At 43.2% G+C, this 12,130-nt stretch overlaps 1 protein-coding gene across 1 annotated transcript in view; it reads left to right on the top strand.

The window, feature by feature from the left end:
- The first annotated feature begins 347 nt into the window (after window positions 1–347).
- Window positions 348–12,130, top strand: part of LOC112068583 (B-cell CLL/lymphoma 9 protein) — a 108,700-nt gene continuing 96,917 nt past the window's right edge. The window contains exon 1 of the mRNA XM_070438208.1: window positions 348–875. The gene's annotated coding sequence lies outside the window, so the exon portion shown is untranslated. The remainder of the gene's footprint in view (window positions 876–12,130) is intronic.

Raw genomic sequence — 12,130 nt, forward strand, 5'->3', positions numbered from 1 at the left:
TGCTCTAGTCTCCACCATTACCCCCCCCCCCCCCACACACACACCTGTTCTCAGGCCAGGCATGAGGACAGATCCTACCCAACCCCCCATCTTTCTCTCTTTCCCTCACTCTCCCTTGTCCTCTTTCTACGTAGGTGCCTCTCCGATTCTCCCTCAGTCTGAATTGACAATGTTTTATCCTACCCTCCCCTCTCGATGTGATTTTTCACCTGTGAAAGCGGGAGCAGTATGGTGCCTGTGCAATCCTCTGCTGTGTGTGTGTGTGTGTGTGAGCAGGTCAGAGACTGGGAGGCTTACACGCCGAACGAGAGAGAGGGAGAGGAGGGGCGACCTGAATAGTGGGGGATAAAGAGCGAGTGGCAGAGAGGACAGAGACGGAGGGAGAAAGGGGTGTTTGTAAGGGTAGATGTCTGTGAGTGTGTGTGTGTGTGTGTGGGGGCTGTCTTGTTTGCAGCTTGTCAGCAATTGCTTGAGACAAGCTTCCCCTCCACCATGTGTGAAAGCTACTTGGCGTGAATGCCCGGACTGTACCAAGTGGCGGCGAGTCATGAGGGGGGAGCTGCAAGAAAAACAGACCCACGCAGAGACAATAGGCCCCTGAAGTGTTCCCCCCCCGAGTTGCTTTGATGTTGTCCTAGTGTCTAGATGCTAGAGGGGACCAGGGCTTGCGAGGAAGAAGAAGTCTTTGTGTGCACTTTTTTCACCGTCCAGGACAAAAGAGTGGGGAGTAAGAAGCCCAAAGAGAAGAAAAAACACCAAACAAATGAAAACCAAAGCGCTCCTCTAGATGTTTTGTGTCCGCGGTAGTGGGGAAGCGAGGGAAGGAGAGAGCGAGTGAGGAGGAGAAGAGAGCTGCAGTAGCACAGGTTGATTGGGTGAGTAGTCTCTGTGTGTGTTTCTTCAGCTTTGGTTGTTTTCTATTTCCAGGGGTTAGTTGTGTTTTGGGGTTAGTGGGGGTGGAGGCTGGAGTTGGGAAGCTACTGGGTGAATTGCATGGTGTTGGTGTACCCCCCCATCAAAGCACAAATCAGGATTTTTTTTAACACCAGTGTTAATGTGGAGATTGTTATACGAGGATAAATGCAATGCATTGAGCTGTGTGGTAAAGCGTGCTTAAACGGCAGTGTGTGTGTGAGATTGTCAGTGTGGTTTGGAATGTGGGATTGATTCGTCTGTAAATGGGATAACCCCCCCTATGATAGTCTGACCCTCTGTGTGTGAGACAGAGAGAGTAACGGCGGTGAGTGAGGGTGTTAGGTGGGAGGGAGAACCATCTGAGATCTCCCCAGTCCCATGTGTGAGACAGAGGTGAGACAATGAGACCGCCCTCTCCATGTCAGCTTTGTCACTTGTGGTTGTGGCTGAACACGATGTTGGGGGAGTGTGTGGGGGGCAGGGTGGACCTATCTGCCCCTGAGGGTTTTGGGGGGCAGATGTCTGTCGAACCAAGTGAGCATGTGGGTAGCGGGCAGATTTCACACAACCAGCGGTTAGATTAGAAAAAAAGCCTGCTGTGATTTTTGGTTCTCCATTCCTTCCTCTCTGTCTCTCTTCCCTTTCCATGTTATGATGCTTGTCCACAGCTGCATTGTATCTTGAGAATTAGAACTCTCCATCTTATATACAGAGTCTTTGTTAGGCACTGGCAGTGAAGGGCAGTTTGGAGGGGGTTAATCATTCTGAGATTGTCTGTCATATTCACTTGGTTAACACTCAACATACGATTCAATGAGTGAACTGTGCACCATGCGTGGGATTCAGCTGGTATTAAAACGTATGCAAAAGAAAAGCATTAGAATTGTATACACAATGTCTTTGTGGAGGAAATATTGTTTGTTTGTTGCTTGATTCCTTGACTATTCAATTCTAGTTCGTTTCAAAGAATGGTTCACCGTGACTTTAGTTCACCATAACATTAGTTCACCAATGTGATTATACAGGCATTTGTTTTGGAATTATTTGTCCGTTTCCATGCTCTCCCAATTCAGCAGTATATCTAGTCTGAGAGATACTGCTGTCAGTCTTCGATATGGTTGTTTTTCTTCACTTTGGTCCTGAGTTAAAGGAAGTCCTCTCTGTCAAGTGGACATGATAGAATGAAGTGTGTTTCTTTCTTCATTTGGATCCCCATTAGCTTTTGCAGAAGTAGCATCTACTCATCCTGGGGTCCACAATAAACACAAAACATGACAAGTAACAAACGAAATTCACACACATTTAAAATACAACAATTTGCAAACAATACAACAACACAAATTATATAAACAATACAACAACAAAAATAACATGTGTGTTAGAGTGCGTCTGTATGTCTGTGTGTTTGTGTCCCCTCACAGTCCCGCCATTCCATGAGTTGTTTTCAATCTGTTTTTTAAAGGTAATTTTGCTGTTTGCTTGAGTAATAGGAGATGGAAGGGAGTTCCATGCGATCATGGCTCTGTATAGAACTGTGCGTTATCGTTCATTTGTTTTGGAATTGGGGACTGTGAAGAGACCCCTGGGGATATGTATGGGTGTCTTAGCTGAGTGTTATTTGATTATGCAGACAATATGTCATTTTGGTCACAGTATTATTTCTCCTAAAAACTAGGAGAAACAGTTCATCTCTGGTCAACCCTACACATTGATGGGGCTGCAGTGAAGTGGGTGGAGAACTTCAAGTTCCTCTGTGACTTAAAATGGTCCACACACACGCTCATAGTCAGTCCCTACACCCAAACAAGGGCACTGCGTTCATCCACCTCTGGCCTGCTCGCCTCCCTACCTCTGAGGAAGTACAGTTCCCGCTCAGCCCAGTCAAAACTGTTCGCTGCTCTGGCACCCCAATGGTGGAACAAACTCCCTCACGACGCCAGGTCAGCGGAGTCAATCACCACCTTCCGGAGACACCTGAAACCCCACCTCTTTAAGGAATACCTAGGATAGGATAAAGTAATCCTTCTAACCCCCCCCCCCCTWAAAAGAGTTAGATGCACTATTGTAAAGTGGTTGTTCCACTGGATATCATAAGGTGAATGCACCAATTTGTAAGTCGCTCTGGATAAGAGCGTCTGCTAAATGACTTAAATGTAATGTAAATGTAATAGTCATGAAGAAGGCGCGACAGCACCTCTTCCCCCTCAGGAGGTTGAAAAGGTTTGGCATGGGCCTTCATATCCTCAAAAAGCTGCACCATTGAGAGCATCTTGACTGGCTAAATCACTGCTTGGTATGACAACAGCACCACCCTCGATTGCATGCCGCTACAGAGTATGGTGCGGAAAGTCCAGTAAATCACTGGGACCGAGCTCCTTGCCATCCAGGACCTTTATATCAGGTGGTGTGAAAGGTAGGCCTGGAAAATCATTAAAGACTCCAGCCACCCAAGCGATAGACTGTTTTTCTCTGTTTCCGCACGGCAAGCGCTACCGGTGCAACAACGTTGACACCAACAGGCACCTGAACAGCTTCTATCCCCAAACCATAAGACTGCAAAATAGCTAACAAAATGGCTCCACAGGCTATCTGAGTTGACGCCTTAATTTTATTTTTGTACTGTCTCTATGCACACTCACAGGATTCTACACATTCATACACACGCACGCACGCACGCACACACACACACACACACACACACTTGATTTGCTCACAAGCACACCATGCAGACACGTTTATACTGACTATACACACACGCACACACACTCACATACAATCATCATGTACCCTGCAGCTACTCTGTTTATCATATATCCAGATGCCTAGTCACCTTACCCCTATATATATATACCTCTATCACTCCAGTATCCCTGCACATTGGAAATATAGTATTGGAGCTGACCCTGTATATAGCTTACTTACTTCTCGTGTTCTTCTTATTTCATATTTTTTTTATTTTATTTCTCATGTGTTTTTGTTCTACCTTATGTTATTTTTAGTATATTGCTACCTACATTAGTGGGTTTAGAGCTAGCAAGAAAGGCATTTCACTGTACTTGTGCACGTGACATTAAAAGTTCAAACTTGAGAGGGGAGGAGAGGAGAAATTCACTCTGTTCTACATTAGTCCTGTCTGGGTCCTCAGACATCAGCTTCAAAGATGTAGTCGTTAAGGGATTTCAATTCACACTGTGGAGTCAGTGCTACAGTATAAGAGGCAGAGTTCACTTCCAGTTGATTCAAGCAATGCATTACTGTAAAAGGATTTTAATACATCAAAAAATTTGAAGAAATGATCTACCTGCGTTAACTGCCGTTTATACTACATCTAACTCACCTAAATGTAAGTAAATGAGCACTGAATGAATGAGCATGGGCAATCATGAGTGTTTTATTTGTGTAAGCTTTACCTAATAATGCATCAAAGGGTACTTGGATTTATTGATAGAGTATATTTGTGCCGCTGTGACAAACACATTTTGTGTGTTCAAAACAAAAACCTTTCTAAGCGTATTTCTCCGGACATTTTTCAGACTAGAAAAAGCGAATAGGTTGTGAGCATTTTTGTTACGTGAAAAAGGGCTGTCACGTTCCTGACCTGTTTTCTGTTATTTTGTATGTGTTAGTCGGTCAGGGCGTGAGTTTGGGTGGGCAGTCTATGTTATGTGTTTCTATGTTGGTTAATGGGTGACCTGATATGGTTCTCAATTAGAGGCAGGTGGTTTACGTTTCCTCTGATTGAGAGCCATATTAAGGTAGGTGGTTTCACATTGTTTGTTGTGGGTGGTTGTCTCCTGTGTCTGTGTATGTTGGGACTGTTTCGGTTTGTTTGTTTGTTTGTTTGTTCGTTCGTTCGTTTTGTGTAGTCATTTTTCCTGTTCGTGCGTTCTTCGTTACATGTAAGTTCTTACGTCCAGGTCTGTCTACATCGTTTTGTTATTTTGTTTAGTATCAAGTATAGTTCGTTTTTTGTCTTGTTTAAATAAATAATATGTCATTTCACAACGCTGCGTTTTGGTCGAATCCCTGCTCCTCCTCTTCGGATGAAGAGGAGGAGGAAACTCGTTACAAGGGCAGACTTGGCAACTTATGAATTTGCATATGACCTCGAGAATGCAACTTAAGTCTGTTTCTCTATACAACAGGAAATAGCATGAAACAAAATGATACTGCTGTAGAATCAGTAAAACATCATACTGAGTAATTAGGTAAAAGAAGAAAAGGCATGATGATTGAATGAGTTCTAGGGTTTAAAATGAGGAAATTCTATCGTTGAAAAGGATAGTTCACTGGGGAGCGTGCAACAGAATAAATGGGTTTATTCTTCACAGTTGTCAAATATCTAATGCATAAATTATGCCTACATTACAGCAACAGTTAATAATCCACTGCAAACATAAAAAAGCATTTAGTTAGATGACAGTTTAGTTAATGCCAGGATGTGAGAATGAACGCTCGTAATAGTTTCATTATGTCCCGGGGTTCCGTAGCAAATTTTTGGTCAGCAGAAATAACTTTAGAATGAGAATGTAGACTGGGGACTTGACTTGTAGACATGGTGATTCTAGGAGGTTCATTTGGAGGTGTCCATCAGGCTGTGTATTCAGGGGGGGGGGGGTGACAGCACTCCAAAGACAGTTGAATTTTTAGAGGGGTCTATGGCAGAGAGATGATTCCCATGAATCATGCAACTACTAAGATTGCCGCTTCAATCTGGAAACCAGAGTGAATCACATCACAGTTATATTTGAGCATACTACACACCCTCTTTGGCATAATCACCGCACCTTTTTGTGTCCTGATTCGGGCTCATGTATTAAGCTAGCGCTGGCTATTGGACAAGAGGGTAGTGAGAAAGAGTATTTGTAAGCCCTGCAGCACAGCCTGGCCACAGGGACCCATCCCCCATCAACAGCCCTTGTAATCAACATGGATTTCTGCCCAAAGAGGTGACAAATTTACCGGTGCTATAGCTAAGCAATTTCAAGGAAAAACGAGCAGAGGATCCAATAATTGATAGAAGGATCAATGGCCGTGGTTCAGGAGAGAGAGAGAGAGAGAGAGAGAGGAGCTCTGCTGGCTGGGCAGACAGCAATCAGACATTTGGCCTCAGCTCCCTACTCTGTCAGGACCGGACTGAGGGGTAGGAGAGAGAGAGAGACAGGTTGATGAACGCAGGGATGGAAGTATAGGTGGTAGATGAGTGTTTGGATCATTTTTCTTAGTTCACGCTGATGGTCAGATTATTTCCCAGTTCTCTCTCTGCTTGATGACTTCCCCATGTGTTCCAGCCAGCCAGTCTGAGACGGCTGCTGAACTCATTCAGCTGCATGGCTCCACAGAGTGCAGAGTACAGGGGCTGTCCAGACATCCCAAGTTCTCTCTACAAAGACCAGAAGTCCCTGACATCTACCTAAGCCTCTGTCACTGGGGGAAAACTTCCCTCAAGTACTGCTACTGAGAATTGTCTAAGGAGGCTTGAGCCAGAATTCAACCAATTGTAAACGAAGGGAAAACCACACTGTGCGTTGACTGAAAATGTTTACGCTGTATTTTAAGGACGGGCAAGGTTTTGTGTCAATCTCAAATGGCGATATCCACGAAAGAATCAGCTTGCGTCAGCTTGAGTTCAATCAAGTGTCGTTTGAAAACACTTAGCACCTCCGATACGGTGTAAACATTCAGAGTGAATCTCCAGTGGGTTTTTCTTTATAAGTTATCAAGGTCTGTGTTGAGGACTGTGTCTACTCTATAGAGTCGCTACCTTCCTCAAGTGTCAGACCGACATTAAGTTGAGTTGGCCTATTTTCAGAGCTCTTCAGCGTGATATCACCGATGCTAGCTAAACAATAGCACACGACACTTGATTGAACTCCCCAGCTTCACTTCATCTCTATCAAGCACGTTACAGCACACAAAGCATGTTCATGTTCAAGAGCCTCTTCACACCTGGGTGGGCTCTACAAAAGTGCTCGGAGCAGATGAGAGATAATGCAGAGGGAACACACGTTAGCATTAGCATTAGCATTAGCGCATAACATTAGCAGTGCTGCTGTCTCAGCTAGGGCTGTGGCGGTCCCAAAATTTCGTCAGCCGGTGATTGTCAAGTAAATAACTGTCAGTCTCACGGTAATTGACCGTTAATTAACATAAACACATTCAGCATATCCTGGCTTCCACTCATAACCTACAAGCTACTGATGCAGACCTTTGGAACATCTACAATCCATGTAATACAGCCTACACCTTCACAATAAATCCATTATTTATTCCAGACAGGTCTAAAGAAGCATGATATGAAGGTGTAGACTATTTCAGAAGTACATAATAGCATACTCTGTGTTGTCCTTATGTTAGGCCCTGATCTGGCTATGCCATATGGTTGTGGGCTACGCTTGTTAATTTAGCAGACAAGATTTGCTTAGATAATTTTATAGTATGAAAAATACAATTGAACAAAGCTAAATAAAATATAAATCATATTTTCTCCAAACGATTTGAGGGAGTGTGCACGTGCGGCTATTCTGTGTTGAGCGGTTATTAACAAAATAAATAGGCATTCCTATATGCTTAATTTTGAGTTATTGCAGTTTTTTACAATTGCTAACAAGCATTTACCTAAACTTAAGATACTTTTCTAAACTCTTAACACAGCAACACACCTACATTACACAATCAGCCAAATAGTTAATTTTCTGCTCAAAACCACATTTTGTTCATTAAATACCAATTCTACATTTCAAAATGCAAAAAACCCTCTATACACACACTAACTCTATCAAAACACGGCAAACCCGACTCAATATCTAATCGTTCTGTCTAAGCACTAGCTCATGTTTTCTATCCAAGAGGAACATATAGTCAATCATAGCACAACGACTTTCAAAATACTAACAGTTGATGGCATTACAAAAACTGCATTACTTTTCATGTTTTAGTTCTACCTGCAGACAATAGACAATATGAAATACACCGTGTTTTATAATTCAGTTTCCTTTTACTGTAAACCCTTCTACATTTTTTGGTTGAGTGTCGAATGTGTGCATTTTTGGCAACATACTATCTAAAAGAGAATGAGTCATCTTTACTTTATAGAATCAGTAGAAAAAAATAGTAAGTGACAGAATTGCTGCAGTAAAAGCTTTATTAGAAACATGAAATTGCTGCCACCCCTGGCAGTCTTCAGCTGAGATGTCTCTGCAGCCGGCATCCATTGCATCCAGGAGGGACATTTGGTCATGTAGCCGATGATCATACACTTTCCAACTCCAGGCTGAAAAAAATGATTCAATGGGGTTGAGGAAAGGCGAGTAGGGGGGGAGGAAAGGGGAACCCATTCTTGGATGGGCTGCAAACCAGTTTGTGATTGCATGTGAATGGTGGAATGCTACATTGTCCCATGCAATCACAAATGTCCTCCTGTTTCCTCCCACCTGTTCCCTTTCTGCTTCTGGCACCAGTTGTTGGTGGAGGTCATCTCAAAACAAAAGAAGGCGCTCAGTGTTGTAGGGACCAATCTGATATTTCTGCAGGACCAAACCAGCACTGGAGATTACAGCACACATTGTGATATTTGCTCCTCTCTGACCCGGCACATCAACGGTGACCCTTTTCCTGATGACGTTTCTTCCCCGCAACGTGTTTTTGCCAGGGTAAACCCTGCCTCGTCTACATACATTATTTCATGTGGGGTCTGATTAGCCTCCAACTCTGTGACTCTCTGAATGAAATCAAACACAGTATGTGTAAATGCTGTTCACTATGTCCTACTGTATGTACTGTAAACCATGTTTACATGTAGAGTAGCATAGTGTAAATCTCACTATAGAACAAGACATATTGGATAGACACCATACCTGGACGTATTGGTGCCGGAGTTCCTTGACCCRCTCACTGTYCCTTTCAAAAGGAACTGTGTAAAACTGTTTCATTCGAACTCTGTGTTTGGWCAGAATCCGAGCAATGGTGGTCAGACTGATGCTTTCCACATTGTGAAATACGAGGTTGTCCTCTACAATTCTGGTCTGAATATCTCTCAGTTGTATTGCATTGTCAGCAATGACCAATCCTACAATGGTCTTGATCTTCACTGAGCTTTCCTCTTCCCCCAGAGGGAGGAAGACGGTGTGTCCTTTAGAGGAACAACAATACAACATATGTATATGCATTGGGACTGGTGGCCTACAGTTACTGTGGGACATAGCAACAGTAATGATAGAAGAAGCCCTTGTGAAATGCATTACATACCTGTTGGTTTGTTGAACATTCTGGATTTACATTTACATTTTTACATTTTAAGTCATTTAGCTGACGCTCTTATCCAGAGCGACTTACAATTTGGAAAGTTCATACATATTCATCCTGGATAATGGAAGCCACGGTTGTCCGTCTGAGATTAGGCTGGACTGTTTCACCAGCCTCTCTCAGTGATAGACCATGGTATTAGGCTGGACTGTTTCACCAGCCTCTCTCAGTGATAGACCATGGTTTATCACATGGTCTATGATGGTGGCTCTTATTTCATCAGCGACAACAGCTCTTACTCTCCTTTGAACACCACCACGCATTCTTACTCCTCTCCCCCTACCTCTTCTTCTCCCTTGTCCTGGTCCAACTACCCCTCTGCCTGGTCCAGCTACTCCTCTGCCTGGTCCAACTACTCCTCTCCCTGGTCCAACTACTCCTCTGCCTGGTCCAACTACTCCTCTGCCTGGTCCCGCTACTCCTCTCCCTGGTCCAACTATTCCTCTCCCTTGTCTGGACATTATTTTTTCTCTCTCTGCTCCTCTGAGTTGTTCTGTAACCACATTGACCAAAATCAAGTCCCCTTGTCACTATGTAATGCTTTTATTATAAAGGTGCATATTTATGGTGAAAATGATCTTCCCCAAACTTGAAACTCACGCGTTGCTTATGTATGCCAGTCAGTGGTGGAAAAAGTACCCAATTGTCATACTTGAGTAGAAGTAAAGATACCTTAATAGAAAAGGACTCAAGTAAAAGTGAAAGTCACCCAGTAAAATACTACTTGAGTAAAAGTCTAAAAGTATTTGGTTTTAAATATACTTAAGTGTCAAACTTAAAATGATACAAATCTACTTAAATATCAAAAGTTAAAGTACAAGTATAAATCATTTCAAATTCCGTATATTAAGCAAAGCAGACGGACACATTTTCTATTTTTTATTTTATTTACAGATAGCCAGGGGCACGATCCAACACTCAGACATAATTTACAAATGAACCATGTGTTTAGTGAGTCTGCCATATCAGAGGCAGTAGGGATGACCACTCACTCTTGATAAGTGAGTAAATAAGAACATTTTCCTGTTCTGCTAAGCATTAAAAATATAACGAATACCTTTGTGTGTCAGGGAAAATGTACGGAGTAAAAAGTACATAATTTTCTTTAGGAATGTAGTGAAGTAAAAGTAAAAGTTGTCAAAAATATAAATAGTAAAGTAGAGTACAGATACCCCAAAAAACTGCTTAAGTAGTACTTTAAAGTACTTTACACCACTGATGCCAGTTAGGCTCTACACCCTTTGTAAAGTGGATTAATGTGCTTAATCTTAAGAAGATCTTGGCCACTTTAGTTGTGATACAAACCTTATTAAAACATGTAGGCCTATGGGCTAGGCTACATGAGGTGTTTGACTATGATTAGAAAAAGTCACAAAAAAAGGCATTGTTTCTTATGCTGGGCATCATTCACAAGCGATAATATATCATTCACAAGTGATAGGCTAATATTCTTACCCATCTCACTATTCTTGATTTAATCTTGTCTTTACATATACTAAATAATATATGTGTGAAATTTGTTTTGATTTAGAATGGACCATTATCATGCACCTGTATCGAAACAGGGGCAGCGGGAAAAAATGTCATCTTTGCACTTAAATAGCGAATGGAGGACGCTTTTCCCCATGGTTTATTTTCATGCCAGCCAGGTAGGCTATACCCTTGTTGTAAATATAAACAATGTGCCTAATATTAGGAAAGTTGAGAAATAAATATAGTAGGCCTAGCCTATAGAAAGCTGATGCGATCCTCCTCTATTTAGTAGAGGCCATCACTCTGTTTTCTCCCGCAATTGCCTAGCCTATAGAAATGTTGCGCAACATGAGCTCATGGGCTCTCATGAAGTGTTTGATTAGATTTTCGATACATTTCCATTGATGTCAGAGTGATTAGAGGGACAATAGAGTGCTGAGTACTAGTCAGTTAGCAAGTTTGTAGGCTACTATTGACCATCAGAGCTTGGAGAAGCCTAATTACCTTCAACGGTCACGTGGAATTTGACTGCCTTCATGACTCGTGACCGCCGGTGTGGCGGTAATACGGTCACCGCAAACAGCCCTAGTCTCAGTTCTTGTTAGAGATGCATTGATCTTGTGTTTGTTTGTTATCGTCAATGGTCTCTCGTGGCTCTGCTCAATGTCAAGATGCCAGCAGAAGAGGGAAATCTAATTTGGGAGAGAGTTCTCTCCACGATGGAACACAGCTGTAGGAAACCTTGCTATAGTCTCCTGCTTCGTACACATCAGGGCCGTGTTCATTAGGCACCGAACAGAAGAAACTAAAACAAAGAGGGACTACCTGGACTGGGTCCAACAAGAAACCGTCACTTGGGTTTCCTGTTACGTGCCCTAATGAACACAACCCAGATGGGTGATGATCAAGGAGAGAGACAATGACCACCTCTGTGAGTATGTACAGCACATTAGATCACAACTCTGGCTTTGGATTGACCTTGGCTTTCCCATGTACTACTATAATAGGATAGTATATTCTCTGCAGCTAACTGCTAGAGCCGTAACAAGGCAGGACAGTAAAAGGGGCGTTTTCTCTTAGCCACATTTGTGCACTTCTGGAAACAGTGCAGTTTTTCAGTGGCCGGAATGTTTCATGACTTTTCCATGGCTGCACTGATATGGCTGGAGCAAATGATGGGGCTACTCCGGCGGTGGGCCTGTAATGCTGATCTGTTTGCTGTTGCTGTTAGCGCTCCATGATATCAGCACAGACCTGCACTTTAGTTCCAATTAATGGACTCAGCATGGGTGAGGAATCAGCTTCGCCAGCATATTAGACAAACGCGCGTGCGCGCACACACACACGCACGCACGCACGCACGCACGCACGCACGCACGCACGCACGCACGCACGCACGCACGCACGCACGCACGCACGCACGCACGCACGCACGCAC

This window comes from Salvelinus sp. IW2-2015, unplaced genomic scaffold, assembly GCF_002910315.2.
Source record: "Salvelinus sp. IW2-2015 unplaced genomic scaffold, ASM291031v2 Un_scaffold586, whole genome shotgun sequence".
NCBI classification, from domain to species: Eukaryota; Metazoa; Chordata; class Actinopteri; order Salmoniformes; family Salmonidae; genus Salvelinus; species Salvelinus sp. IW2-2015.